This window comes from Sus scrofa, chromosome 15, assembly GCF_054392235.1.
Source record: "Sus scrofa isolate SSC_HxYL_T2T_F1_AM1 chromosome 15, Sscrofa_HxYL_maternal_Yorkshire_Landrace_v2.0, whole genome shotgun sequence".
Lineage (NCBI taxonomy): Eukaryota > Metazoa > Chordata > Mammalia > Artiodactyla > Suidae > Sus > Sus scrofa.
In genome coordinates this window covers 16,798,478-16,824,614 of record NC_139397.1, presented here as the reverse complement: position 1 = coordinate 16,824,614, position 26,137 = coordinate 16,798,478, and the positions used below count along the sequence as shown (strand labels likewise).

General features: G+C 42.0%; 1 protein-coding gene across 1 annotated transcript in view; it reads right to left on the bottom strand.

Moving 5' to 3' along the window:
* The window catches only part of LOC106506169 (uncharacterized), a 241,299-nt gene that overhangs the window by 138,414 nt on the left and 76,748 nt on the right, over positions 1 to 26,137 (bottom strand). Inside the window, exon 1 of the transcript XR_014829049.1 lies at positions 17,393 to 18,189. The gene's annotated coding sequence lies outside the window, so the exon portion shown is untranslated. Of the gene's footprint in view, positions 1 to 17,392 lie in introns of the transcript that reaches the window.

The window sequence follows — 26,137 nt, the reverse complement described above, 5'->3', positions numbered from 1 at the left end:
TGTTCCTGACCTTAATGGAAATGCTTTCAGTTTTTCACCATTGAGAATGATGTTAGCTATGGGCTTGTCATCTATGGCTTTTATTATGTTGAGACAGATTCCCTCTGTGCCCACTTTCTAGAGAATTTTTATCAGAAATGGGTGTTGGCTTTTGTCAAAATTTTTTCTGCATATATTGATATGATCGTATGGTTTTTATTTTTCAGTTTGTTAATGTGGTGTATCACACTGATTAATTTGCAGATATTGAAAAATACTTGCATCCCTGGGATAGATCCAACTTGATCATGGTATATGATCTTTTAATATATATTTGGATTTGGTTTGCTAATACTTTGTTGAAGATTTTTGCATCTATGTTCATCAGTGATATTGGCCTGTAATTTTCTTTTTTTGTGGTATCCTTGTCTGAATTTGGTATCAGGGTAATGGTGATCTCAAAGAATGAGCTTGGAAGTGTTTCTTCCTCTGTGATTTTTTTGGGAGGAGTTTCAGAAAGACAGGCATTAACTCTTCTCTGACATTCGTCACAGAACTAGAACAAAATGTTTTAAAATATGTATGGAAACACAAAATATGCTCAAATAGCCAAAGCAATAGTGAAAAGAAAAATGGAATTGCAGGGAAAGGCTCTTTGACTTCAGAATATACTACTAAGCTACAGTTGTCAAACAGTATGGTACTGGCACAAAAACAGAAATACAGATCAATGGAATAGGATGGAAAGCCCAGAAATAAACCCCAGCACCTATGGTCAACTAATCTATGACAAAGTAGGTAAGAACGGACAGTAGAAGAAAGAGTGTTTCTTCAATAAGTGGTGCTAGGAAAACTGGACAGCTACATGTGAAACACTCTCCAACACCATGCACAAAAATAAAATAAAAATGGATTAAAGACCTAAATGTAAAACCAGATACTATAAAATTCCTAGACGAAAACAAAGGCAGAATGCTCTTTGACATAAATGACAGCAACATCTTGTTTGATCCACCTCCTAGAATAATGACAATAAAAACAAAAATAAACCAATGGGACCTAGTTAAATTCAAAAATTTTTGTACAGTAAAGGAAACCATTAAAAAAATGAAAACAACCAACAGAACGGGAAAAAACCTTTGCAAATGATGTAACTTATTCTCCAAAATATATAAACAGCACATACAACTCAACAACAAAAAAACAAACAACCCAATCAAAAAGTGGGCAGGAGTTCCCATCACAGCACAGCAGAAACAAATCTGATTAGGAACCATGATGTTGAGGGTTTGATCCCTGGCCTCACTCAGTGGGTTAAGGACCCAGTGTTGCCATGAGCTGTGGTGTAGACTATAGATGCGGCTCGGATCCTGCATCGCTGCTATGGCTGCGGCATAGGGCAGCAGCAACTGCTCTGATTAGACCATAGACTGGGAACCTCCATATGCTGCAGGCGTGGCCCTAAAAAGAAAAAAAAAAAAAAAGTGGACAGAAGACCTAAATAGACATTTCTCCAAAGAAGACATACGGTTGGCCAGGAAACACATGAAAAAGTGGTCAACATTACTAATTATTAGAGAAATGCAAATCAAAACTACAATGAGGTACCATCTCACATTGGCCAGAATAGCCATCATTAACAAGTAAACAACAAATGCTGGGGATGTGTGGAGAAAAGGGAATCCTCTTTCACTGTTGCTGGGCATGTAAATTGGTACAACCACTGTGGAAAACAGTATGGAGGTACCTCAGAAAACTAAGTATAGAACTACTATATGATCCAGCAATCCACCTCCTGAGCATATATCTGGACAAAACAGTCATTCAAAAAGATACATGAACCCCTGTGTCCATCACAAGACTATTTACAATAGCCAAGACACGGAAACAACCTAAATGTCCACTGACAGATGAATGAATTCAGATGTGTTACATGCACACAATGAAATACTACTCAACCATTAAAAGAATAAAATAATGCCATTTGTAGGAACATGGATGCAACTAGAGATTCTCATAGTAAATGAAGTCAGAAAGAGAAAGCCAAATACCATATGATCTAAATATTTGGAATACTTGGAATCTAAATAAATACTTGGAATCTAAATATTGCACAGATGATCCTATCTACAAAACAGAAACAGATCATGGACATGGAGAGCAAACTTGTGGTTGCCAGCAGGGAGGGAGGAGGGAGTGGGATGAATGGGGAGTTCAGGGCTGGTAGATGCAAACTACATTTATTTTTTTTTAATTTAAACTACAAACCATTTATTTTTTAATTTTTATTATAGTTGATTTACAATGTTCTATCAATTTCTGCTGTACAGTAAAGCGATCCAGTTATACATTTATATACGTTCTTTTTTCACATTATTCTCCATCACGTTCCATCACAAGTGAATAGATACAGTTCTCTGCTATACAGCAGGATCTCACTGCTCATCCCAAACTATTACATTTAGAATGGATAAGCAATGGGGTCCTAGTGTAGGACCCACACAAGGAACTGTGTCCAATCTCTTGGGGTAGAACACTGTAAATCAACTAATAATAGTTAAAAAATAAATAAAAAACTAAACAGGGGACAAGGGATCTTGAGAAACACTCAGGGCTGCAGGCTCCGCCAACACCACAGATGGAGGAATCCCTATGATCTGGGCAGCAAAGGGGCTGGTCCTCCCCTGCTGAGACAACACCTCTGCACCACAGGGCAGGGGCACGCTTTGCAGACTGTTGCGTGCACCTGATGAATTACCAGAGTGACAGAAGGGCTGTTCCTGTTCATTTTGTCCAGATTTATAGTTGCTTTCTGGGGAAGAGGATATGCAACCTCCTCACCTGGCCACAGCCGCAAGTCCTACTTCCTAATATAGATATCGAAAAACAATACTATTGGTTCTTCCACAGGCCTGGGGACAAGGCACTCTCAGACGTAAGGCAATTAATCCATGCTTTTTGGAGGACAACATGGAAATAAATATCTAAAGCCTTAAAAATATTACAGCCCTTTGAGCAACTGTGGTCACTTCCTGAAACTCTATTCTAAGGAAATAATTGTCCATGTGCTCAGAGATTTAGCTACAAGAATGTACACGACAGTTGTTGATAGGAGTAGAAAGCTGGGAGTTCCCTGGTGGCCTATCAGTTAAGGATTTGGAGTTGTCACTGCTCTGGGTTAGGTTAGATCCCTAGCCTGGGAACTTTTGCAAGCCATAGGCACAGTGAACAATGAATTTGAGCTAAGGGTACAAGATATGGCTTCATTGTAGAATATTATAATAGTCATTAACAATAATGCTGTGCAGAAATATTTAATGACATGGAAAATGTACACAAAGTTTAAGGTTTTTTAAAAAGGAGTTTTAATACAGTGTGAAAGGTATCAGTTTTTTCTAAGAAAAAATATGTATATACATGCATATGCATAGAAGAAATGAAAATGGTTAAAACATGAACAGCATTAATAACTATGCAGTGGGAAAATACCTGATGGGGGAGATAATCTATTAATTTCCACATTGTCTATAATGAACATGTATCATGGTGGTAATAGGAAAAAAATAAAAGTTACTATTTTTGAAAAGATGAAATCATATGATTTAAGACAGTAAATGTTTGTCCATAGAACTTGTAACAAAATTATCACTATAGCTGAGTATTTGTACATTTAGCTCTGGGCTTCCTGGCTGCCAAGTCACAAAGAGAAATACATAGAATTATGTAGGTATCCACGGCTTGATTTATCAGTTCGTCCCAGTAGATAAACTACCGCCCTGGCACCAGATCCTAGACATGTATGTACATTCCTCATAACACCAATGCCTGCCATGTAGTGTAGGACAGCAGGGGATTGCTCATGGCCCTCATCTTTGTTCTAACTATTCTTGCAGCTGATTAAGAACTGTTGTCCCGTACCTTGCAAAGGGACAAATACCATACTCACAGTGCCCCCCCTTTTTTTTTTTCTTCACAAAGTACTTCCATCCCTATTTTCCTCCCATAGCAAAGAGTCCCCAAACGAATGACATGTTTTCAATAGGACACGAAAGATGCAATATCCAGCTTTTAGGCAATATTTTGATGGTGTCACTGTTTCACGAAAATACTCAGGAGACCGTCTCACAGATGAAGTGGATCATGAAGACTGCTGAATGCAACATACTTTGAGAATGTATGTTTCTTGAAAATACATCACTTTAAGAGCCCTCTGAGAAGAGAAAGTAGAAAAAATCAGGACAATGGTTATGGATTGCTGCTCTAAAAGCTGATGGAAGCCACAAAGAGGCAGAGCTAAAACTACCAGCCCTGAGGTGGCCCCTGACAAGCTGAGCCTTCACCATGACAAGAGGTCGCTTCCAAACTGCATCTGTCAGAGTCCATGTCCCTGAAGGCTCAGACATAGGAGGCAGTGCTGTTAATTTATGGCGACATCTATCCTCCCTGTAGAAACAACTGAAATTTATTCCCCTCTGTGTCCCACCTAGAGTTTCTCTCAGATGCTATGGATCCAAGTCACTCCAAGAGAGAGCAAAGATTGTGTGGAACTTGGGAAACTATAAAAGAGCATTCCCCTTCCATATCCTCCCCACTCCCAAATGCCTTCCATTCCCTATGTCTGACACTTACCTTCAAGGCCAAAATCAAGTCTCTCCTGACCAGTCGTGTGACCTTTCTCTCATCTGTAACCTTTAAAAGCACATACTGAAGATGGCAGAATAGAAGGACTGGAGCTCAACTTCTCTCCTAAAAACAACAAAATTCACAACTAAAGTCTGAGCAGTCTCCACCCAAATGGACTGGAAACCTTAAAAAAGATACCCTACCCCAGAAGAAAAAGAGGAGGCCACATCAAGAGGTAGGAGGTGCGATTTCATGATATGAACAACCCCATACCTTCCAGGTGGGAAGCTCCACAGACTGAAAACTAACTGGCTCACAGAGACTCACCTACAGGAGTGAGAGTTCTGAGCCCCAGATCAAACCCTCACGTGCGGGGATCTGGCAATGGGAGAAAGAGCCCCTGGAGCATCTGGCATTGAAGGCCAGTGGGGCTTGTGCACAGGAGCTCCACAGGACTAGGGGAAATGGAGACCCCCATTCTTAAGAGGCACACACAGACTTTCACATGCACTACATCCCAGAGCAGAGCGAGGTCTCCATAGGAATCTGGGTCAAACGTGACTGCAGTTCTTGGAAGACATCCTGAGAAAACAGGGGTGGATGTGGCTTGTTGTGAGGGAAGGACATTGAAGGCAAAGTTCTCAGCAATATTCAGAAGCTGCCTTTCTCTGGAGGTGGCCATTTTGGGGAAATCTGGCCCCACCTGTCAGTCAGCCTGAGAAGCCCCAGGCCAAACAACAATCCAGGTGGGATCACGGCCACACCCCTCAGTAAACAGGCTACCTAAAGACTCCTCAGGCACACAGCTGCCTCTAATCCTGTCCAGAGACTAAGCCCCACCCACCAGAGGGATTAGAATCAGCTCCACCTATCAGTGGGCAGGCATCAGCCCCTCCCATCAGGAAGCCTACAGTAAGCCCCCCATACAGACTTCAGCCACAAGGGGTCCAGACACCAGAAGCAAGAGAGGCTATAGCTCTATTATCAGTAAAAAGGTCACCACACCAAAAGCCTATAAAAATGAAAAGACAGAGAACTATAACTCAGATGAGGGAGAAAGGAAAAATCCCAGAAAAACAGCTAAGTGATGAGGAGATTCTCAGCCCCCAGGAAAAAGACTTTAGAATGGTGATGCTGAAGATGATGCAAGACATTGGAAATAAACTGGAGGCAAAGATGGATAACTTACAGGAAACACTGACCAAAGAGATACAAGATATACAACTTAAACAAGAAGAGATGCAAAATACAATAACTGAAATAAAAAGTTCACTAGAAGCAGCTAACAGCAGAATACAGGAGGCAGAAGAATGAATAAGTGGAGGACAGATTAGTGGAAATTACGGATGTGGAACAGAAAAGAGAAAAAAGATTGAAAACAATTGAAGAGCGTCTCAGAGAACTCTGAGACAACGTTAAACGCACCAACATCCGTATTATAGGGGTGCCAGAAGGAGAAGAGAGAGAGATGGGGACAGAAAAAATATTCCAAGAGATAATAGCCAAAAACTTTCCTAACATGGGAAAGGAACCACTCACTGAAATCCAGGAAGCACAATGAGTACCATATAAAATAAACCCAAGGAGGAATACACCGAGACACATATTAATCAAACTGACCAAAATTAAAGACAAAGAGAAAAGCTTGAAAGCAGCTAGGGAAAAGAAACAAGTAGCATACAAGGGAACTCCAGTAAGGTTATCGGCAGATTTTTCAGCAGAAACTCTGCAGTCCAGAAGGGAGTGGCATGATATACTTCACGCAATGAAAGGAAAAAACCTCCAACAAAGATGACTTTACCCAGCAAGGCTCTCATTCAGATTTGAAGGAGAAATCAAAACCTTCACAGATAAGCAAAAGTTGAGAGAATTCAGCAACACTAAACCAGCCTTACAACAAATACTAAAGGAACTTCTCTAGGCAGAAAAGACAAGACAGCAACAGGAAACAAAAATTCCACGAATGACAAGGCTCACCAGTAAAGGTACATATACAGTAAAGATACGAAATTATCCATGCACAATTATACCATCAAAATCAGAAATCATGAGAAGAGGTGGGTACAAATGTGGGACACCAGAGATGAACTTGCAACTAAGAGAACAACAACTTAAAATAATCTCATATACATATGGACTCATATCAAAACTTCAGAATAACTGCAAACCAAAAATACAATTGATACACAAACAAGGAATCTCTGGAGAAGAAATATATCTCATAGTAAATAAGTGCATAAACCACCATGAAGGGGGTCATTTGACATCATTCTTGGAATGCTGAAGTCTTCTTACATCTGATTCTGATTTCCTCTCCATCAAAGAATTTATGATAAGCATAATTAAATAATGCAACTGTACAATTAAATAATACAGTTCTACAATTGTATTATTAATAACCATTTCTCTCCATGGTACAATGTAAGGTCTATAATGTCTCGTTTATCACATCACCTAGAATGGTGTAATGCCTATATTGAAGAATCAATAAGATGTAACAAATTGTGAGGACATATTTATATAGTTATACTGTTTTTTAACCAATTTATGCATTTTATATTTTACTTATTTTCAGAGGGTATATTATTTTTGTTATTCTTACTGGTTAAGCTATTCTTTTTATTATGCTATATAAAATATTTAATGGTATATAAGGCTTTCTTTATAAATTTCAGTTGCATAATATAACAATTTTAATATAATGCTAATTTTTAAAGAAAAATTGAAATGTAATAGATAATACTAAATAGTAAGAATGAAAGCCATACAAGATGGGATAAATTATAGAATAAATTTCCTATTTGTCTCAGCATATTTTCCATTCCACTTCTCCAGAGGGAGTCACTTAATCTGTTTCTTAAGATCTATGATATAATCATCTGTGTGAATGTAATTGTATTTAAATATATGCATTTTATTCTGTAAAAAATAAAAATAAAATTTCAGAATAAAAATAAAAAAGTAGTCACACAAACAAAAGTATTTCAAGTTGTAGTAAATAATAAGGAAATAAAGAAGGAATAAAGACGGAGAATAATAAATTCCTTGAAAAAGAATGGACAGTGAAGACCTCAATGGAGGAGTTGCTATTAATACTGAAAACAAATAAAAGGATCAAGCCCTGTGAAGATGGGGTTGAGAAGACATTCTAGAGGGAGAAAAGCAAAGAAGCTCTTGAGGCAGCAAAGAACTTGGCATTTTCCAGGCACTGAAAGAAAATTAGTGTAGATGGAGCACAGGGGTACAAGATCTTTTTGGTGGTAGGCAGTCAGAGTCTGGATCAAGTAGGGTGCATTAAGGAGTTTTATTCTAAGTACTGCTCAGGGTTTTTAAGAGAGGAGAGGAGAGCAATAATTATATGTATTAAGAAAAAGATTACTATGAGACACCAACATCAAATGCTTTCACTGACATGTGGAATCTGAAAAAAGGACAGAATGAACTTCTTTGCAGAACAGATACTGACTCACTGACTTTGAAAAATCTATGGTCTCCAAAGGAGACAGTTTGGGGGGTGGGGGGATGTGCTGGGGTTGTGGGTTGGAAATCCTATAAAATTGGATTGTGATGATCATTGTACAACTATAAATGTAATAAATTCATTGAGTAATAAAAAAATAAAGTAAAATAAAAGCACAGACCCACTACACAGCTCACTGACAGTCATCCTGCACGGCACGTGTCCTCAAAAGGCTGTAGGCTGTGAAATACAAGGCATCTCCCCTGAGCACCTACACAGGGTCTCATGCATGAGCCCAAGGTGACATGTTCATCTAAATTCCTAGTTTGTCCACTTCCCCCTTGCTAAGTTATAGATAAGGTCAGTAGCATAAATGTTAGCAAAGCAATGTTGCTAAAAGGCCAATGTTTCTTGACTGGGAGCACAGTTTTCTATGATTAATTTAACAAATTAAATTTTTGTGCTAATCACTTTGGAGAAAAAGAAGGAAATATTCTTTTTGACATCTAAGAAGTTCAGTCTCGTGGGGATTAAAGACACAGAGGTAGCTGACTGGGATAATGTTATTAATGTGTAAAAAGCAGAAGGACATAAAAACTGCAAAGAACAGCTGTCAAAAATGTTCTTCAAGAGATGGCTTTGATTTACATCGCCCTGAATTTGGGCCACGGGACTAGAAATAGTGTCTAGAAAAAGACAAGGGACCCTTCCTCCACTCTGGGCGGATTTGTCACTTGCAGAACCCTGACCTTTGAACTAGGCCATCATTTGCAGAGAACACCACACACTGAAGCCCACCTAGTGCAGGACATTGGCCAGGGCAAGGAGAACGCTGAAACACAGGCAAAAGAACCAGCATTACACCAGGCACAAGAAAATTCTGCGGAGCCAGGAGAGTGATTGTGAAAGCTCTGAAAGCTTGTCTAGTGGAAGATGAGCTGGATAGGCATTTTTCTTATAGCAAAAAACAACCCATTGGTGGGTTATGAAACCAATATAGAGACTTATAGTAAGTGATGTTTCATAAAATGTTTGTCATGAGGATGATTGTATGTGTGTGTGTGTGTGTGTGTGTGCGCGCGCGCGCGCGCGCGCATGTGCACTGGTCATGCAAACAGATTTCTTTAAAAACATTCTACAAGTCTGTGAATTAGACATTATTCAGTAGTTTACAGAAGGACATATTTCAGTTCAACAGAAGGAAAACATTTCAAATGAGTAAAACTATCTCCCAGTGGGGTTTATTTCTGTGAATGACAGGGAGATTCCAGCCTCTGAAGGACTTCAAGCAGAGCACAGGTTGTCACAGAAGATACTCATATTAGTTGAAAGTTAAATGCAAAGAACTCCCCTTCGCATTTTTCTGCAAATGTGGAAAAGGAGAGTTTCCTCCCCATTCTATGAGACTTTTCTCAGTCCAGATCACAGGGACTCAACTACCACTGAAAGCACAAGTAGAAGGGAAACAACTCCACAAAATCACAGGCGTGAATGTACACAGCCTGAAATTTCATTCAGTTGTTTATACTGGAACAGCACCTCTGTGAAAAGAAAAGTTGTGATAACTTAGACCAAGGTTCGTTACCTAGGCATACATCAGAATCACCTGGGGAGATTTTAAAATACCCATGCCTGGATCCCAACACATATCAGTTAAAACACTGGGGCCCAAGATTTGTATATTGTTTAATGTTCCCCAGGCAACAGTTGGAACCACTGATTTCTATGGATAAAATAAAAAAGACATTTATAAAGCACAGAAGGAAGGAAAGCAGTTCTAGGATTTTGCATGAAGATCATAAAAAGAAAGAGCTGTAAAACATCAAAACAGGCCTTTTGGATTCTACTCAAAGTATAGAGAGTTTAAAAGAGCACCACTCTCATGCTTATAAATAAAAAGTCAGAGAAACTCCAAGTTCATCTCTTTCTTGAATCTATTAGACAACTGGGTCTTAGGGGAACAAACTAGCCCAGAATCTGAGGAGAACCTGGCACCTGAGGAAAGCAACAAGACATGAGCACTTGTTTACCTGAAGAAGATGCAACAGGACATTGGCTAACATGTATCAGGTAACAAATAACAATGGCATACTCCTGGGAGAGTTGAAAGAGTGTGGAGGTGGGCCACTCTGGGGAAGACCTAAGGCTGACATGAAACAGACAATGAGAAAAGACCTTCAGCAAACAGCACCAGCTCTACGCTCAGGTGTCTCTAGAGGAATCTGAAGTCTGTGGTGCACTGAGGGTAAGCACACCAACAACAGACCTCAGATCCAGTCAACTCCTGACCAGCTCAACCCCACGACTGAAGGCCTATTGGAAACAGAAAGGCATTCCCATCTCCTGGCACAAAAACTATTTACCTCAGTCTCTAATGTTCTACACAGTGTCTAGTTCTCAACAAAACACAGAGCACACAAAAAGCAAGAAAAAGCAACATCGCCCTTATTTTTGGCTATAAAAGATAACAATGTTTAAAGCAAGGGTCAGCAAATAGGAACTGCAAACCAAATCTAGCTCACAGTCTTAGGAGGACCTACAAGCTAAGAATGGCTTTTAAATATTTTTTTAAGTGTTGTTTAAGAAAAAAGAATATGCAACAGAGACAGCCTGTGTGGCCTTAGAGCCTAAAGTATTTACTTTCCGGCTTTTACCATAAAATGTTTGCTAAAGCCCACTCTAAAGCAAAAATAGTAGCAATGTTTTATTTAAGGCACATGTAGAAGAAAAATGATAACATGAGCACAAAGGATGGAAGAAAAGAATTGGGAATATACTGCTGTAAGTTCCTTAAACTACACATGAAACAGTGTAATATTACTTGAAAGACTAATTAAAGATACACCGATATAGATAAACGTTCTTAGGCAATCACTAAAAATGTTAAAGGAGCATAAGTAAGTGGAGATAAAAGGTAATTCTAAGAAATGCTCTTTTAATAGGGAAAAATGGAACAAATAGAAAACTAGCAAGATAGGAGGTTTTTAAGCCATATTAACACCATAATAAATGCGAACGGTATAACACATCAATTAAAAGACAGATATTGTCACATTGATTTAAAAAGTAAGATCCAACTATCTGAGGTCTACAAGGGACTGGTCTTAAATATACAGACATAAACGGATTAAAATTAAAAGAACAGGAAAAGATACGGATGCAAACACTAAGCAAACAAAAGCTGGAGTACCTATCTTAACATCCAAAGTAGTACAAAAACCCTCAGCTAACATCATACTTTATAGTAAGAGATCATTTCTCCCCTATTGTAAGAAACAAGTCAAGGATATTCTTTCTGACCACTCCTATTCAACACTGTGCAAGAATTTTTAGACAATTGAATAAGGCAAGAAAAAGAAAGAAAAGATATGCGGATTAGAAAGGAAGAAATAAAATTGTCTTTATTCATAGACAGATAACATGACTATCTATCCCAAAGACTCTACAAATAAACTTCCTAGATCAAATGCAATGTCAAAATTTAAAAAAAATCAATTTTGGTTTTTTTTTTTTTTTTTTTTTTTTGGTCTTGTTAGGGCCACACCCACAGCATATGGAGGTTTCCCATACTAAGGGTCGAAATGGAGCTGCAGCTGTCGGCCTATGCCACAGCCATAGCAATGCCAGATCCAAGCTTCATCTGTGACCTACACCACAACACATGGCAACATTGGATCCGTAACCCACTAAGCAATGCCAGGGATCAAATCTGCATCCTCAGGGATGCTAGTCAGATTCATTTCTGCTGAGCCGGGATGGGAATTCCAATTGTATTTTTATATACTAGGAACAGGAGCAACCCCCAAAAGGAAATACTTAAGTATAAATCTAACAAAACATGTGGAAGATCTATACCCTGAAAACTACTGAATGCTGATATAAAAATCAAATATAAATGAAGAGATAAGCCATATATGCTCATGGTCTGGAATATTCAATATTGTAAAGACGTCAATTCCTCCTAAATGAATCTATAGAGTCAATGTAATCCCACTCAAAATCCCAGCAGGGTTTTTTGGTAGATACTGACAAGCTGACTCCACAACCTACATGAAAAGGCAAAAGAACTAGGAGAGCTATGACAATTTCGAAAAGGAATAAAATTGGAGGATTTATACTACCTACTTTCAAAAATTATTATAAAGTCACAGTATCAAGAGGGTGTAGTGTTGGCACATAAAGGACATATAGATCATGGAATAAAATTAAGAATCCAGAAATAAACCCTTAAGATTATGGCCAATTGATTTTCTACAAAAATGTCAAAGACAGTTCAATAGGGAAAGGATAATCTTTTTAACAAATGGTGCTGAAGCAAGTGGAATCCCACATGCCAAAAGAAAAAAAAAATTCCTTGACTCACAGTTCACATCTTATATAAAAATTAACCCCAAATGGATCATAAACTTAAGTGTAGGAGTTCCTGCTGAGGCTCAGCAGTTAACGAACCCAAATAGCATCCATGAGGACGCGGATTCAATCCCTGGCCTCGCTCAGTGGATTAAGGATCTGGAGTTGCCGTGAGCTGTGGTGTAGGTCCCAGACGCAACTTGGATCCCACGTTGCTGTGTCTGTGGTGTAGGCCAGCGGTTATAGCTCTGATTCGACCTCTAGTGTGGGAAACTTTGTATGCCATGGGTGAGCCCACCCCCCAAAAAAAACCTTAAGTGTAAAACGTAGAACTATGAAACTTCTAGAAGAAAGTGTAGAAGAATTTCCACACTTTAGGCAAAGAATTCTTAGTTGCAACAACAAAACTCTGATCCATAGAAAGATTGATAAATTGGTTTACTAAAGTTAAAAAAAACTTTTGCCCTGAGAAAAATACTGCTATGGGCATAAAAAGATAAGGCACAGACTGAGAAAATTCATTTGAAAATCACATTCCTCAGATAGGACATATATCCAGATTATGTAAAGAACTCTCAAAACTCAACAAGAACCCAATAAAAATAGGTAATCAAAATACCTCTGCTTAATACTTTTTGCAATAAATTTTTATTTGACTTTGTTTATTTTTCCCAGCCAGTTATAAGTCCAAACTCGAATTCTCAAGTATTTTTATTTGCACAGTATTATTTTACCCTGGAATTAGGCTTTTGATCTATTAACCTCTGCTGCACTTTATACCAGCCTAAAAAAAAGTATTTTCTGTGAACACAGAAGATAATTTTGAAATACAACTTTAGTAGAGACTATGTTTTCCTATTAAATAAAATTGGCTGTTTACACACACACACACAAAGTTATAACTTTCTGAGACATCAAAACTATATGTTGTCATCTTTTACTTTATTTATTTATTTATTTGGTCTTTTTGCCTTTTCTAGGGCCGCTTCCGCAGCATATGGAGATTCCCAGGCTAGGGGTCTAATAGGAGCCGTAGCCACTGGCCTACACCAGAGCCACAGCAATTCGGGATCCGAGCCAAGTCTGCAACCTACACCACAGCTCATGGCAACGCCGGATCCTTAACCCACTGAGCAAGGCCAGGGATCGAACCCCCAAACTCAAGGTTCCTAGTTGGATTTGTTAACCACTGCGCCACAATGGGAACTCCTATGTTGTCATCTTTTAAATAATGAACCCTGAGCATGAACCAGCACATTTTTAATTGCCATACTTGTTTCTTCCTCTGCTACGAAATCTAAACAATTCTGGAAAACAATGACGAAAGAAATGACCCTGATTTTTCTCTTTCCTCATATTTCTTCACTTATTTCTCTTCACCTCGTACCTTGTTTTGTAAGGCGTTGTAAATCATGTTGCGAACAATGTGGAGTATAACAAATGAAGAGATTCTGCATGAAAGAAATCCTTTAAGATCAAATTATTCGATATGTAATCCTCTCCTTCCGAGAGAATGTCCTTTTTCGCCCAATACCATACCTGCTCTGGCTGTATTCCTCACTGGAAATCAGAGAGAAACTAAGTCTTGAAGATTTCTAGCACTATGTCCAGCTTGTTGCCAACTACTGCATCCTTCTCGGAACCTACCTTATTTTTCATTGTGGTCCTTCTCATCACCTGACACAGGAAACAAAACATAACTATGTTTCCTTCCAGCAGAGTGGAAGCTCTGTGAGAACAGAGACTTTGAGGTTCTTGTATATTCTTTTTATCCCCAGAGCAATGTCTGAAACACAGTAGGTAATTATCTGTGAATAAATGCCTGCTCAAGGCCTCTCTCCACCTCATTCCTGCTTCCAGTGATCCTGGGCAGCCCCGGGCAGGACTGTTGATGGAAACAACTAAATACGCTGCCCTTCACTCTTTCTTCCAGGATTAGCGACTAGGTCTTTCTGCAAGTTTCTGTGCTAAGTAGATACTGAGAATGCTGGTTGATGAGAAGTAGTGTCCTGCTTACCCAACTGAACTCCCATCCACCTATGTCCACCACATCCAACGGAAATAAAAAGCAGCACTCGCTTCATAGTTCATATGAAAACGGGATAAATGCTTTAAAAGAGTAGACAGTGGAGGCCTGCTTCCTACTAAACACAGCTATAAAATATTCACCCACTGGACTATCAGCTGTTCTCTAGTCCAGGATCTACCACCAACTGCATCTTCACCAAGCCCCAGCCTGTTAGTTTGAAAGCAGGAACTATATGGAATCAAAGATACCGTTTATAGCAAATGTTCTCAAGAGGGGGCAGCTGAGAGCTGAAGAGGGGCAGGGCTTGGGAGGCACAGTGGAACCAGCTCTGAGGCTTTTCCAAACTACACAAGGCCCTCCCTAAATTCCTCCAGCACAAGCCACCCTACGGAACTGCCTCCATAGAGTGAGCCTCTGTTGCTATGACTATGGGAGGATGACAAACTCAGAAAAACTCTTCCAGGTCAGGTCTTGAGTGCAAGTTTTTTGAGGAATGGGACAGAGATATGGGCTGCTTACTGCTACCCAGAACAGCATCTAAGACAGGGCCTATCTCTGTGTCTCCAACCTCAGTGCCTTTCCCCCCTCAGCCACACCCCACACTTCTCCCATGTACTGAATTCTCCTCATTGCCCATAAGGCCTTGTCTTTCATCATCTGTCCCCACCTGTGGGAGACATGACTGCCTACCTTAACAGTGTAAAAGGTGTTCTCACTTTCTGCCTTGTTAACAGAATTCTGATTCTCAGAGATGGGCACCAATGAGCTCAGGGAAGGTGAACCCTCCTCCAGCTCCGGAACACTGCTTGGCCACGACAATCACAGCTTTGACAGTGAGAGACTGAGCACAGACATAGGACCATTCTGGCCAAAGGGAACTTTTGAGAAATTCTGTCTTTTGTTATCCAGAGGATCACTGAAACGTTGTCTCCCTCCCTTTCAGCTTTGGAAGTTATCACGTGAAGGCATGATGGAGCTCCAGTCACCATGTGGCAGAGCAGAGAAAATCTAAGAATCACCAAGAAGCCAATCCAGCACTTTGAACCACCTACCTCTAGACTTCTTAATCAAGACAGTAACCTAAATATTACTTATGACATCTTATGATACCTTAGGATACCCTAACACACTCCACTGCTTGGCCTTGGAAGTCCTTTCAGGTTTTTCTCCTAGAGCAGCCCTACTCATCTCCAATTCAGAGCTCAACTACAGTTTTCTTGGGAAGTTTTTTTTTTTTTTTTTTTTTTTTTTTTGTCTTTTGTTGTTGTTGTTATTGTTGTTGCTATTTCTTGGGCCGCTCCCTCGGCATTATTGTTGTTGTTGTTGCTATTTCTTGGGCCGCTCCCGCAGCATATGGAGGTTCCCAGGCTAGGGGTTGAATCGGAGCTGTAGCCACTGGCCTACGCCAGAGCCACAGCAACGCGGGATCCGAGCCGCATCTGCAACCTACACCACAGCTCACGGCAACGCCGGATCGTTAACCCACTGAGCAAGGGCAGGGACCGAACCCACAACCTCATGGTTCCTAGTCGGATTCGTTAACCACTGCGCCACGACGGGAACTCCGTTGGGAAGTTTTTGCTTGTCCCCAGTTAAACAGTCCTGGACACTGTGTTTTTGTTTGTTTTTTGTCTTTTGTCTCTTTAGGGCTGCACCCATGGCATATGGAGGTTCCCAGGCTAGGGGATGAATCAGAGCTGTAGCTGCTGGCCTAAACCACATCCACAGCAATGCGGGATCCGAGCCTCATCTGTGACCTACACCACAGCTCACGGCAATGCTGCATCCTTAACCCACCAAGCAAGGCCAGGAATCGAACCCACAACTTCATGGTTACTGGTCAGGTTTGTTAACCACTGAGCCACAATGGGAACTCCAGTCCTGGATGCTGTAATCTGTACATCTTCCTCTCCAACCAGAGTGTGAGCTTCTTAAATGCACACATTATCACTCTTGGCAGAGGCTCTGGCATATATTGGGCATTTAGTAAATGTTGAATGAATCAAAGAATGAACAACAAAACAGTAAACAAAGGATGAACATTCAGGATGTCTTCCACGTCTTGGATAAAGACCTAAAGAATGACAGCTGGTATTTGGAACCTAGACCTCCTATACTCTACTTCCTTTAGGTGGTGGTGAGCAAAGGCAGAAATAGTCCTATTTAACAAGTCCTATTTTTATGTGCCCAGAAGTCAGGCTTCTCATGGGGCACTGTCCCTCCCAAATCCCCAGCAGCTATAAGGATAGAAGAGATGGAAGAGGAAAGAGACATTCCTCCTATCTCCCTTCTCTCTAAAGAAACAGATAAACCGGAAGGTGCCAGTGATTTTTAATCACTCCATACTTAGAACTAAACACAGAGGGAAAAAGAGGATATACACATGAAAGTGAACAGACCCTACAACCTTTTATGAGTCCTCGGATGCCAGAGCTAAAACCCTCAACCTTTTCATTTATATGATTCAATCAATTTCTATACTGCATAAGATAATTTTCAAATGACCAAAACACAAGCCAAAGCAAAGAATTCTGACAGAGTCACTGATAATGAAAACAAGCCAATAACATTCTTTCTATGTTGAGGGCCTGTGCACTGTCACCTCTCAAACTTGGCTTCTAGGATGGGGTCAGGAAGTAAGACAGCCTGGAGGAGGTCTATCCATGAATAAGTCAGAGTGAGAAAAAATGGCACCCCCCCCCCAAAAAAAATACACACACCACCACCAGAGCCACCATCCCTCTCCCTCCATCTTCCCTCCAAAGTAGAATAATCTAAGCCTCCTGGGTCTCCCTTTGGTTCAAAACTGAGTAGGGACCTCTGAGAGGCACAATGTGTTACATTAACATATAGAGGAAAAATGGAGAAAACCTTCACCAAGCAACATGCTATGGGCTTTATGAATATCACATAACTTAAGGTTGTTGTAATGATTGTAATACCCTTTTTACCTTTGAGAAAACTGGGAATGAGCGAAGTTAAGCAAGCTGTTGCTCGAGGTCACGCAGCTAATAACTAGAATTTAAATTCTATACTTTTCCCACTTTATCACTCCAATGGCCAGGACCTGAGCGAGAAGAGCACCCCTCCACCTCCACCGAACCCCCACAGCACCCCAGGACACACAGACCTGGATGGAGTCTTACAACCTTAGGCCCCTGTAGTGAGAACAGCTTCACGTACCCTCGGGGTAACTAACACAGGTGCAGTGAAAGTAAAACACCGAGGAGAGGGAGCAGCGGCCCCCGCGCAGTTCCCTGGGAAGCTCCACAGAGGAGAGAAAGGAGCTCCCTCCCGGCTCCGCCCTGCTCCTCCCTTCGAGGGCCCAAACCCTGGATCCAGCTCCACTCTCCATTCAGCCTTTGGCCCCTTAGCCTTCCCCCCTCCCCACAAGCGCCGCGCAGCCTGGGCGGCTCCAAGACCCACGTAGCCCAGGTCCTAACCTCCAACCCCCGCCCCAGGCTAATACCCCGTGCAGGAGTTCGCAGCTGTTCGCCCCCAAGCAGCGACAGGACTCCGAAAGCACCACTGCCCCGGCGCGCTTGCTTCCCAGGCACGCAGGCCCGGGGAAGGCCCACATTGCCCACCGCAGCCACGCTGCCCCGCGGGGCCCGGGCGCGGAGCCCACCGTTTCTGGCTGACCGCCGCCCCCACCCCGCGGCGCCCGCCCGGCTCTCTACTCCCAGACCCGGTCACCCTGGGTCCTGGCACTGAGGGTCGGCGGGGAGATGGCATTGGTGCGTCCCCCACTGGGCGGGGCGGGGCGCGGCTCCACCCTGCCCCGAGCCACCTGGGGCGCCCGGGAGGGGGCGGGGCCGGGATGGGACAGGTGAGCCCCGCCCCTGCCGGGAGCAGCCCAAGGCTTGGGCTCCTCTGGGAACCTCGTGCATCCTCTGCCAGGAGGAAGGGAGGCCTGGGAGGTCGCGTAAGAGATGAAACCTGGGACGGTTAGGTCTTGGGAAGCGGCGGGGAGCCAGGGCTCTGCCTGTTTCTACACAGCCTGGCCCGCTGGGGAAACGGTTGGCAGAGCGTGAGAACTGTGCCAGGGGGAGCACTGAGAGCAGAGGCCAGTCCCTTTCTCTGTGGGCTGTAGAAACCGAGAACCGAGACCCTCAGGCTGACAATGATGGGGCCAAGGGCAAGTTCGTTCAGAACTGGAAGAGCTCAGAAAGGCCTTTTCTGATCATTCCCTAGCCCCCATTCCTACTTCAATCACCCCTCAAATGAGTGTCCCCTTTTTAAATAATGGCTTTAAACTAAAATAACATCATTTCATATAGTGATGTGCCCCCTTCCAAGACTGTAAGCTCCATGCAGGGCAGGAACCTCTCCTGTCCACTGTTGAATCACCAGAGGTGAAAGAACCCAGGACAGTTAATACCTGATGAATAAATGAGGTGTGACTGGATCTTTTGAGTCCAGCCTCCTATTGCTGCCCCCAGGCCAGAGTCTGCTCCAGCGTCACCCCGACTTTGTCAAGCTGCGTGGCTTCCAAGCCACCCATCCCGTTAAGCAGCTGGCTTGCGGCAGGTCCACATGCCCAGTGCACCTTTGTAAGCTGCCAAGCCAATCTTTAACTTCTGAAGATGTTACATGCAGGGGAACTCAGAAATATGATGCTTTCCTGCCTGCCTTGCACAGTGCAAACATAGCCCAGAGTTTGGACCCACAGCTGGCAGCAGAGCTGAGTCTGGGGCCCTGGAGTGCTGCTGGGACCTGCGGCTGGGAAGTCCTGAACTTCTGCAGAAATGGGGGCTTGGATTTGGTCTGAGTTCTCTAATCTGTGGCCTTTCCAGTCTTCTCAGTGGTCAAGTGTGACCTGAGACATTTGCATTTACTGAGGCCCTGACAGTTTCAAAAACAAAGACATGTTAGATTAGGAATGGAGGATGTGGTATATATTTTTTGGTGTTCCATTGAACAAATGAATGATCTTTACACACACACACACACACACACACACACACAAAGATGATGTGATACTTATACTCACAGATTAATTTCAAGACTCATTACAGAAATGCATTCCAAGTGCACAACAGGAAACCCTATACAACTTTAAAGTTTCATGGAGAACATTCTTTCAGTCAGAGCCAAGTGGCCTGCCCTCCCTCCCCCCAACAATAGGCTCAACACTCTCAAGGCCTGGACCCCATCCCCCTTCATCAGGGAGTTCTGCACAGATAGGGGTTTAAGATATAGTGTTGCCTAGCTGGCCACTTCACACTGGGCCAGGCCAGCCTGGAAAGAGTCATAGAGGATGCCCCACGCAGATGTGCCCTGGTCCCGCTGTACTCCCTCTGTGGTGGGTGGGGAGGCTGGTGTCCCAGAGTGGGGCTGTGAAAGGGCCTGCCCTTGGGACAGACACTTGCACCAGTAGGTGAGGCTGAGCTCAGGAGCCCCTCCGGGTCTCACCCACATGAAGTGGGCCCAGCCCTTCCTGTGTGTTGGTTTCAGTCAGTGGAGCATGTGATCCCAGTGATTTAGGATCCTCCTTCTGTGTGTGTGATCTTGGCTGGGCCAGCCTGGGAGGTGCTGTCACCCAGACTGGCTTGGAAATCGTCAGGCAAGTACGAGTTCTGCCCTGGTGTCATGTTCTCTGTATCTCTGTCCTGTGAGGGGAGGAGAGCGGGTTCCAGGAAGCAGTATGAGGGAGAAGGGAAGCAGGACAGGGAAGGGAGCAAACCCATTAGGAGAACACAAATGAGCAGCTTACCTCTTGGCAACTATGGCCTGGGACCTTGTGAGAAACTGTGGATCATACCTCAAGCTGAGGCATTTATCACTGATTGCTGGTATAAACCTGAGGCCCCTCTTGGCTGCCCTGTGCACTGACTGAACAATTTTAGCTCCCTTCAGAGAGAGCTGCCTGAAGCTTTATTGCACAGGGTCAGCCAGGGGGCTGTGGGTAGGGCAGTGACAACTTCAGCTCAAGGCACAGAACAACACTTCAATACTTTCAACATTAATATTAAATGCCACAGCTTCTCCCTCTATCACAAATACTGTTATTCTTCTCTCCCTCCTGCTTCTCTTCCTAGGATTTCTCCAAGAACTTCAACAATGTTCATTCTGCCCAGGAATCTACACCTAATCCGAGCATCTTGACAGAAATTCAGAAAACCTCAGTCCACCCACAGCCGTCTTATTTTGGGATAGTTGTCACTCCCTTTTTGCTGTTGAAACATTGATGATCCAGCCATTGCTGAAAACTCTATAATGAGCCATGACACTGGAGTCTCATAACCTGACACCTGGGATGATGCATGCCCACCGAAGAAGAGAGTTTTGGTGATGTAGGTCCTGGGTTAGAGATGAAAAGTCTTAACCTTCAGTTGTTTTGCTCATTTAGTGTCATTCTGATCCTCCCCAGAACTGGGTTCCCAAAGTCACCAGCTCTTTGGGGTTTTAAGGACACACATTCCCCCAGGCATTCCTATGGTGTCACAGAAGGTAGATGGGTCCGAGGAATTTCCAGTCGTGGCTATAAACTACATCTAGAAAGAGTTCTTCTCCCACCTCTATATCTTAGCCCCTGAGATCAGATGAGATCTTTTGCTTTTCAGTCAGCCTGAAATTCTTTTCTGCCCCAGGCTGAATGATATTATTTTAAACCTAAGCCTCCATCTTCTCACAGGGCCCTGCATCTCCCAGAGAGGCACTGATGAAAAAGTAGGCTTAAGTAAACTCCTACCCAAGACTGCCTCTTACTGACCCTTCTGCATGGAACACTTCTCCTTTTACTCGGTAAAGTTCCATGACTCTGAGAGAACCAGAGAGTTGAGGGTGAGAATGAGGATGTGGTAGTAAATAAGGATAGACACATAAGAATTGAGATAACCGCTTTGGAGACTGAAGAAAGAGAAAGGTGGAAGGAAATTTGGAAAGACAGAAGGAAAGGCAGAGACACGGAAGGAAAAAAAAAAAAAAAAAGAAGTACCTCTCCTTTTGTAAATCTTTACTATAATGGGAAAAACAGGGCTTATATATGTGACAATATCTTAATGTCCACAAAGAAAATACATAAATCAGGAGTTCCCGTCGTGGCTCAGTGGTTAACGAATCCGACTAGGAACCATGAGGTTGCGGGTTCATTCCCTAGCCTTGCTCAGTGGGTTAAGGATCTGGCGTTGCCGTGAGCTGTGGTGTGGGTCACAGACGTGCTCGGATCCCGCGTTGCTGTGGCTCTGGCCTAGGCTGGTGGCTACAGCTCTGATTAGACCCCTAGCCTGGGAACCTCCATATGCTGTGGGAGCGGTTCAAGAAAAGGCAAAAAGACAAAACACGAAAACAAACAAACAAAGAAAAATAAATCAGTGCAAAGTACTGTGGCTGCAAAGGGCCATGCAGGGAGGTGCTCAATGACCATAGGTACATGGCGGGGCACAGGAAGTGGGCTATCACTGCCACCACTGAGCAATCTACTGTATCATGTCTGGATGCTGCCCTTTAAGATTTCTGCTACTGTGATTTCTATATATTGAACGTATTGCCAAGTCACCAATTTTTCTTTTTAAAGTGTATGCTTGTATCTCAACTTCCTCCTCCTTGAACTGAGATACAATTTACTCATTTTTATTTCCATTTAAATGACTGAAAAGGTGTTTGCAGCCATGAGGAGAGGACTGAAGGAGAAACTCCCAAGGGTGCAGCTAGTGTCAACTATGGTATTCCTGTTTTGTTCGTCACCCTAGAGTGAACCTTTACAATGTGCCGAGAAGCGCTAGGCTCAGTTTAGTGATGGTAGAGGCTGTTATGAACTAAATGTTGCTGTTCCCTCCACTCCTTTCTGATGTTGACATCTCAACCCCCAATGTGATGATATGAGAAAAAGGCCTATGGGAGGTGACTAGGTCACAAGGGTAGAGTCCTGACGAACCGCTTTAGTGCCCGTATAAAAGGGACCCCAGAGAACCCTCTTGCTCTCTTTCTGCCACGTAAGGATACAATAAGAAGCTGCAGTCCAAAAGAGGGCCATCATCAGAGTCTGACTGGCACCTTGGTCTCAGACCTCCAGGCTTCAGAACTGTGAGAAACAATATTCTGTTGTTTATAGGCCACCCCGTCTCTCGCACTTTGTTACAGTAGCCAGCAATGAGACAGAGACCCACTATCAAATGCCTCAATGCTTCTATGAATGAGCCAGAACTTTTCCACCTTTTGATTTAACTCCCTAGCACATTTTAGCAAGCCAGTAAATTGTCTTCATTGTCTTTGTCCTAGAAGCATTAAGACTCCTTTTCAGGGCACTGTTATTTAAAACTTAGTTTTAATAGTGGTCTAATCATTTTTCTTACGTATTATTTTAATTCTGACTTTCATGAGAAACAGATGGAAAAAATGAACTATTATTCTGTTATAGATTCTGGATTCAAGAGGTTACAGCTTAATTTCCAGGTGTCTTCTTTTGCCTGCCTACATCCATTCCCTCAACAAATCTTTCTTGAGTACTGAGGGTGTAAACAAGGTTTTATTGGTCTTTGTAACAACAGGTTGTACCCTAAGAGAAGCAGGGAAGACCAAAAAAGAATACAAATATCGAAACACAAAGTGTCGAGAACATGGGAAGGGCTCCTACCATTTTACAAACGTGACTGGCTTCACCTTCAGAGCGTCCCTTTGGGTGAATGTAAATGAGATGATCATCTTTATTGTATTACTTTTGTCTGGTGAAGAGATTTAAAATTTTTATTCCATACTGTGCTTTGTTCAGACTGAAGTCATGAAGGAGGCTGCTCTGCTTGCTTAAGGAACCGCGCTGGACATGTTGAGTTCAAGTTTTAACATACAGGCTCCTCTTCAATATTGCTTCATCTGGTCAATAATATGAAGAGAGCCAGAAAGCTTCTTCAGGCTACACCTATAAATTATGTTTGAGTGTGATAATCACATTTCAAAAGGGCCTCTGGGCACACATTGCTGCTTCGTTCCTGAATAAACTCAGATGCATGCTGATTGATAAAAAAAAATCACTGTAGGACTAATTTCTCCTTTAAACTGAAAACAAAATCTTCATCTGTAACACTTTTTTTAAAGTTATGGTCTTGACTTGGTTTGGGGATAGCTGAGGAACTTCAAAGTTGGATATATGACGTGAGTTTAAAAGAAAATCTTTGGGCAGATTAGATATTGCCACTGAGGTCGAGTTCATCATCAACTCTGACACCCAAGTCTGTGTGGGACACCTTCAGAAGAATGGAGCAAAGTTTTCACAAATCATTTTGCTGCAAGAATGCTTCTGAGCTGCAAGGAGCTAAGTATTCGGGTTCATAATTTTAGAACGAAGTTTTCACCCTCTAAGGGACCTTCAAGACTTGTTCTATCATGTTTCATCCCTGTTTATTTCAGATCTGTCCAAAAGACTCACTCTCTTTCCCAAGTAGCTGTCATCGCCTGGACTCTTTTTTACATGCTGCTCGACACATCTCCTAGTTTCATGCCTCCCTCCAAAGTCCTTCCTCTGTACCCAGTTGACTCTGTGGCTCATATAGTTTCCCATCTTCCCAATCCCTCCCGTCCACACGATACCCTAACATCCCAATTCCTCAACCTCAACTACAAACTCCTCTCACCTTCATAGCCTAAATATTTTTCACTGGAAACTAAACCAAATTAAAATTCTCAGATTGAAACATCTCATCTTTGTTCACTCCCAACTCTAAACGAGGCTCACTGATGCTTCTGCCCTCACTGCCACAGATCTTCAAATTCCTTCAAAATCATGACCTTCACTTCAGTGATCCCAACACTTTCTCACAAGTTTTGTCTTACTTTGGTCTCTACCCACCTTTTTGTTCATCACTGTACTGGGTGTCAAGTGCACTCAAGCCTGTACCCTCTCTCTACCTCTGTCATACCTGTCTGTAAAACTTCCACTTTTCTCCATCCATGTCATCTAATATTGTGAAAAAAGCATGAAAACAGTCTTCATATAACAAACCCTGTTCATTTCCTTAATAAAGAAACTCTCGTCATTTTGAAGGTAACAACTCACTACCATCTTATATAAACTTTAGCCTCTCTCTTACTTCCAGTTGATAATATGCTTCATTTTTCACTGAGAAATCAGAAGCTATTGAACAGAGTTCTCAATTCTCATAATGATAGAGTCCGAAAGTTGATCTTCATCTGCACCTGTTTTCTCTTCTTTCTCCCTTTCACTATGGATTTGTTAACAGTAAATCCCGTCTTTTTTCTACTAGACCCCATTTTCCTTCTTTTCTGCATCCTTCTACCTACACTACATAATTTTTGAACAATCAAGAAGTGAAAAATAAAATAACTGTCCAATCAGAGAACACAGAGAAATAAGATTGAGGAGAAGTTAACACAGCCTTGGTAGCCTACAGAACATATCAGACGATCTGGTATATATGTAATTAGAAACCAAGAAAAAGAAAGAGTAAGTAGTAGACAAAATTTGAAGAAGTGCTGGCCTAAATTTCCCAAATTTGATTTAAAAAACCATCTGAACTTAGATACTCAAGAAACTCAGGGATCCACAAGCTGAATAAACACAAAGAAATCCACACCAAGGCACCTCATGGTCAAACTACTGAAATCCAAAGATAAAGGGATAATCCTGAAAGAAGCCAGTGAAAGATGTCTCAGTGCAGATAAGAATGAGGTTATGAATGATGGCTTGACTCCACATCAAACACAATGGAGCCCAAAAGGCAATGGCAAAAACAAGACAATGGAAACCAAATGACAACTTGAAAGTGAGAGAGAAAGCAAACATGTCTGCTCTGTATTTCATATATACTGATTTTTTTTAAACAAATGAGGATGGAATAAAGACATTTTCAGATAAATGACATGAGAGAGAATATGCTGCCTACAGAATTGTATCATTAAGAAAAGCCAAATGTTTCATGTTGAAAGAAATGAAACCATGTAGAAGCTTGAATCTATAGAAAGGATTGAGAAGCACATACATGATAAATGAGTAAATATGAAATAATATGATTTTTCTCTCCTAAGGATATCTGACTCTTTAAGACAAAAATAATGACATTTTGGAGTTCCCGTCATGGCTCAGCGGTTAATGAATCTGACTAGGATCCATGAGGTTTCGGGTTCAATCCCTGGCCTTGCTCAGTGGGTTAAGGATCTGGCATTGCCGAGAGCTGTGTTTAGGTCACAGATGCGGCTTGGATCCCACATTGCTGTGGCTCTGGCGTAGGCTGGTGGCTACAGCTCTGATTAGACCCCTAACCTGGGAATTTCCATATGCCAAGGGAGCAGCCCTAGAAAAGGCAAAAAACAAAAACAAATGACATTTTAAGGCAGAGTTTAAGATGATGGTAGAAATAAATGATGGGACAATAATGGCACAAAAGACGAGGTGGCAGGCAAAACAAAAGTACATTGTTACCAAGTTTTACATTTGTGAGTGGGAAATAGAAGTTGAAGTGGAAAATACAAGGAAAAAGTGTGAAGTATGAGAAAGTCATGAAATGTAAAACAATACAATACTAATTTTAGTGAGCAGTAAAGATTGACAGACACTGTCCTAAGCTCTCTCCTAGATGGCTTCATCTATTTCTAAAGCTTTGAAAGTCAACTCTATGTTGGTACATCTCCAATTTCTAACTCCAGATCTCTCCTCTAGAATCTAAAGTCATATATCTAGCTGTATATTTGACAGGGTATATGGCTCAATGGCATTTCAAACATAAACATACCAAAATGGA